This window comes from Nannobrachium achirus (assembly GCF_963921795.1).
Source record: "Nannobrachium achirus genome assembly, chromosome: 5".
Taxonomy (NCBI): Eukaryota; Metazoa; Chordata; class Actinopteri; order Myctophiformes; family Myctophidae; genus Nannobrachium; species Nannobrachium achirus.
In genome coordinates this window covers 26,708,199-26,714,336 of record NC_137814.1, presented here as the reverse complement: position 1 = coordinate 26,714,336, position 6,138 = coordinate 26,708,199, and the positions used below count along the sequence as shown (strand labels likewise).

The window sequence follows — 6,138 nt, the reverse complement described above, 5'->3', positions numbered from 1 at the left end:
GGTTTTACTTTATTGTTACGTCTTGTGTACAGGACAGGTACGTATACATGAGAGTAAATTGGAGCTTGTTTTACCCCCCAAAAATAGATTTAAAAAATAAATACAAATAAACAGGTCTAGGTTTAATAAAAATAATAATAATAAAATATGAATACAGCAACTTCATACATACAATGCATTAGGTTAGGCCAGGGGTTCCCAAACCTTTTTGGCTCAGCAAACCCCTATAAATATGTTTTGTCACCCGAGGCACCCCTACATTATATTCATGATTTTCACACCCAGCACCTTATATTTATAGCATATTTTAGCGATTATGTTGTGATGAAAATATTGAGATTAATAGCCATTTTGATTAGAACTGACTGAAAATAACTTTGTACTTCAAGTTTAAAATGATACAAAATATGTTTTTAAGTGTCCAAATAAATTACAAATATTATCAAATTATCTGGAGGCACCCCAGGGTGCCCCGTCACCCACTTTGAAAACCCCTGCGTTAGGCTACTAGGCCTACTAAATCCCTGTGTGTGTGTGTGTGTGTGTGTGTGTGTGTGTGTGTGTGTGTGTGTGTGTGTGTGTGTGTGTGTGTGTGCGTGTGCGTGTGTATCTGTGTGTGTTTGTTTATTTTGCTTCATTTTGCTTCCAAATTTTTTGATTCTTTCTTGTTTTTGTTTTCCCAGAAAATAATTATGAAGTGTGCGTGTGCAATATTGGCAGTTGAAAATGTGCATGCAACAGTGAGAGAAAGAAAGGGACACAACACACACACACACACACACACACACACACACACACACACACACACACACACACACACACACACACACACACACACACACAGAGAGAGAGACACACACACACACACACACACACACACACACACACACACACACACACACACACACACACACACAGAGAGAGAGAGACACACACACACACACACACACACACACACACACACACACACACACACACACACACACACACACACACACACACACACACACACACAGAGAGAGAGAGAGAGAGAGACTGCAGGGATGCTGCTCCTGGAGTTTCAGATTTAGTGAATGATGGCTCCCTGATGCCACCATCCTGTACCTCTGCTAGTGTTCTGTAGCCGTACCTCTGTACCCCAGTCTGTCTGTACCTCTAGTCTGTGTATCTGTTGTAGCTCATGTATATCTGCACCTAGATCTGTTCTGAGGAGGCTCAGCGCGGACTATAGCGGCACCATGAGACGCTGCAAGGTTATTGGTTCACACAGTGCGTCCTGCAGCCTGGCCACTTGCACATCACAGGCCTGGTAGGAGGATACTAGTCTAGCCTACTATGGGACCACATTAGATCTGGAATGCTGCATGCTGCTATGATCAGACAGACTCGCTTTCTTTTCCCCCTCCAGCAACAACAACAATAGGAACCAGTTCTGGACCAGAGCTTTCTGTTTTAACCCAGTCTTTTTTAGTTGCTATGGACAAAGCCTATAATTGAAGTTGACAGGGCGTTTATTATTATTAGTGTTATTGTTGGGAACGCGCGGCTCAGAAACGGTGATGATGCTCCAGTGCAAACGACGCGCAGAGACCGTAGAGGCAGCAGACAGGTGAGGCGCGGCTGAGAGGAGAGGAGAGGAAAGATTCTGCCGTCGTTTTACAGCATTAAACCCTCCGGACGCGGAGGCTTCGCTTTGGATACCGACAGCCTGCCTTGCACCGATCAAACTCGTTTCTCCTCACGACCACCGGAGAGACAGAGGGACAGAGAGAGGGAGAGAGAGAGAGGGAGCTACGGACCAGCTATACTGGCACCTGATCCATCCTTTCCTTGTAGTTTCCTATACAGCCATTACCTGGCCATCTGGCAACGGTGAGTAGCGGTGGGGCAAAAAAAGGGGGGGGGGGGGTCGGGGCTGTTATAGAGAGATAGATCATGCGTGTAAATGTGTGTGTGTGCTATGTGTGTGTGTGTGTGTGCGTGCGTGTGTGTGTGTGTGTGTGTGTGTGGGGGGGGGGGGGGGGTTGAACAGGTATACATCATGGCATGTGCGCAAATTTATTGCTGCTGCCACCATATACAGCGATGCTGCATTACAGAGAGAGAGAGAGAGGGAGAGGGAGAGGGAGAGAGAGAGGTTCTCTGGGTTAGATGCTGCTCTCTGCCATGGTGCTGTTGGACCCTTATGCTACATCAAGGCTTCCCTTTGTGTCTGCTCGCTATAACCAGTGGATGCTCAGCCGTTTGAATTCAATTCCAACCAAGGACCAGTTTAATATGCATTATATTAGACCACCACAGACTCTCCTCTGTTTTTATTATCTCTAGAACCCCAATCTATATGGTGGGCTATAGGCTATGGTAAAAAGAAAAGAAAATGTCAGTGCTTATTTAAGTTGTATATCTCTGTGCTCATTTAACACTCAAATGGACCCCTGAATGGTCCATTTGTACACTCTCAGAGTTACAGACCCTTTGGACCCCTGGGTGGCCCCACGGTCCCTATTTTGAGTACCTCTGTGCTATAATAGACCTATTAAGGCTTTGCGTGCATTATTGAGCATTAATGCTGTTTCACATGTTGCACATGATGCCATGACACATTCATTTGTTGTTATTATTATTATTGATATATTTAAACGCATGCTTTGGGGTTTGATGCAATGTGTCAGTGATGTGCCTCACAATAGCTGCACCATAGTGTTATTATTACAGCGTTGTAAATAATACTCTGTTACGTTATCGTTTGAATGTAGAGCATTGAAAATGAGCCATTATGTGCTGGAAAATGATTACGCCCTGCCGATACTGGACTAAAGGTTGGACATGTTGATTTGATGCTGCGTGCAATACAGCCATCAGATTGTGTGTGTGCGTGCGTGTGTGCGTGCGTGCGTGCGTGCAAGTGTGTGTGTGTGTGTGTGTGTGTAAATTACGTTTTTATGTTTTATTTTTTAATCTTGAAAGATGTATCATTCATTGATCGATTCCCCCCCAAAAAGTGTGTTCCTTCTCAGCCCAATAAGGGAAGTGGCAGTTAGACTTAGAAGTCAATCTCTTACAATAAAGGGAGGCAGCCTGATGTCACATCTAAACCAGATATCCGCTGCCTACCAGTGTGACGATGGGATTTATTCTGATTTAAATGTTGTAAACAACACAGACCGCAGGGCAAAGCCATAAGCAGCCAAAGTCAATGTTTTTTCAGGCCAAGGACCCCTTAGCTGAGAGAGAGATGAAGCAGGGACCCCCACCACCACTGCATATTGGATTCAAACAAAATCCTCAATACTTTAGCTTGTAGATCTGCTATTTTCGGCTAATGTTGCCCCCAGAATAGGGATTGCGAAGGTTCATGTGGTTAATGTAAGAATATCCAAATAAAGTCCCTATTACACAAAGATTTGGTGGCTCCCCTTGCAATATCTCTGCAGACCCCCTAGGGGTCCCGGACCACCTGTTGAAGACCCCTGCTATAAGTAAAAGAAATTGCAGCAGTATGATCATAAATCAGTGATTCTCAACCTTTGACCCCCGGTGCAGACCCCCATTTCAGCCTTAAAAAAATAAAAAATACACACCAACATTCCTCAGCGTTTATTATTATTATTGTATTATTGTGCTTTTTACCGTATGCTTTTTCTCCCCAAATTAGTCGTTTTCCTCCCCACACACACATTTCTGTGTTGTCACTGCTGTCGTTGGAAACGTGCCGATTGATCGGTTAGTGATCACGATTGGCCTATAATGCCTCTATCGGCTTTTTATTGGTATCGGCTTTGCCGATCTACAAGCTAGATCAGCTATTTTCACAATGTTTATCTGTGGGACTGAATTTAACCTCAGCTTCAACTACAAGTTGAATTGGATACTAAAGGACCTCAGCCTGTAATCTTCTAATGTTTATACTTATTGTCAATGTTTTGTAAGAAGAATCATTAAATATATAAATGCTGCTACAGTAACACAATAAATAGAAGAATTTATGGATTTGACGATCGATCGGGAATATCGGTATCGGCATACCAGTGATTCCAGGTGATCGGTGTCGGCCCCAAACATCGCAATCGGAGCATCTCTAGCTGTCGTATCCTACTGACTCACCTGCCAGTGAGGAGCCCCCACCGGGAGGTCTTAGGGCCTTCGTCCTACTCCTCCCGCCCAACACTCCCTGCTGACAAGCTCCGCCCCCAGCCCTCAGGATTATATGCAGTGTTAATTATCACCTTCCCCGCCCGGCTTCCCTCCCCTGAACACGGGCCATTTGTGATTGTGTAGTTGCTCGACAAAACCGGATGCACTACGGCGGATTAGAACCCACAACTTCCGCGGTCGTGGTGCTTCTCAGCATTTATTTAACTCTGAGTGTACAAATGCCAAACAAATGGACTCGTAGAGGGTCCATTCGGTTCCATTTGTTACGCTCTCAGTGTTGCAGACTCGCAAAGGGTCTATCTATATCTGGGGTCAAGACCCAGTGTTGGAAAACAAGGGATCTAATAATTAGATTTGGCAAACTGTTAAAAAAGTATCAGTCAAATCAATTCATTACATTCAAATTGATTGATTGATTGATTGATTGGACACTTTATTAACACTTTGCAAAAAAAAAAAGAAGTACATAGGTACAGTCCAATATTAATAACATCCTACACTCACATCTGGCAAATCAAATTGCCCGTAAAACACGTTTACGCACCACTTAGTTGTCCTGGACTTTTTTACTAAAGTGATTTACAAGTTATATTTGTGGTGTATATATAATTAATTGTTTACAACTTCCTCCCCTTCACACTCCAAAGATATCAAGCTCCACAGAGGGAATTTAACGGTCGCCAGCTGCTGCTGCTAGAGTTTTGTTTTGCTTGTGTGAATATGGTGGGTAGAGAAAGAAAAAAAGGGATGGGGGAGATGGAAAAGTCTAGGGTACTACCTGGAATTACAATAAGAGACACCCAGAGAAAGATAAAATCTTAATGCATATTATTATGTAGTGTTTTTATATCATAACCCTATATGGTTGAGTGGAGTCCCTCAGGGCTCTATACTAGTAGAGTTTCTGTTAGTGTTGACCATTTGAACCCCGGTATTCACAATCTTGGGGGAACAATAGCAAAGACATTTGGTGTAGACAGAAGAAGTCGGTGCAAGTACAAAGTAGAGTGGGACCCATATATCGGTCTGGCCGATACATCGGCCAATATTTGACCTTTTTGACCACATCGTTATCGGCAGTTTACTGTGTGCAGCCAATTTGCCCTCATGTATTTTTTCTTTTCCACTTTCAACCTTTCTGTCCATATATTATTGTCATGCTAAAGCCTCCAAAAATAGCAGATCCAAAAGCTCACAATGCAACACATTATGAGCTTGTAGATCGGCTATTTATTTTTACCATTTTCTAATAGGGCTTTTCTAAAAGTGTTACATATAGGAATAAGGTTAGGTTTATGCATAGTTTTACTGAGGTTAAGGTTAGGAATAAGGTTAGGTTTATTCATAGTTTTACTGAGGTTAAGTTTAGGAATGGGTTAGGTTTAGGCATTGTTTTACTGAGGTAAGATTAAGAATACCTGTTCCGAGGTCGCCGTATTTGACCCGGGGCGAGCGTGTTTAGGGGCGAGCTTTCTTGTATTCCTTTTAGTTTCCAAATAAGGGATGATTCCGTATTCTAAGGGATGCTTGCCAACCCCAAGCAAAATGGAAGGAGGGTGACAATGACAGGCAGAAACAGACAGATGGGGGGATGAATGGATGGGGTTGGATGGAGCAGATAACGTGTTGCAGTTTGTTATCTGACGTACAGGCTATACGGAGGATAACAAAAGGAAAAGTGGCCAGACACAGATAGAAGGAAGAGGAGGGAAAGTTATACAGACAGACGGACAGACAGACAGACAGACAGACAGACGCACTGGAGCTCTGAGGGAGAAGAAGGGAGAGTCCAGGGATTGAAGCAAAAACTGCTGTTGGGCAGAAACCTCTTAAATCCATAATTTTACCTTTTGTGTTTTTTCATACATTGATGCTCTACTTGCTCATACTACTAAAGGTATCAAAAGTAGGACGTCTACAAGCTCGAAACGCAGTTCGAAGAGACACGTTTTGAGCTCGCACAATCTGCTACTTTTGCTGTTT

The 6,138-nt window shown here is 43.3% G+C and overlaps 1 protein-coding gene across 2 annotated transcripts in view; it reads left to right on the top strand.

The window, feature by feature from the left end:
• The window catches only part of LOC308285878 (histone H1-like), a gene marked incomplete at both ends in the record, with an annotated part of 500,380 nt that overhangs the window by 44,393 nt on the left and 449,849 nt on the right, over positions 1-6,138 (top strand). The gene's annotated exons all lie outside the window — the stretch shown is intronic.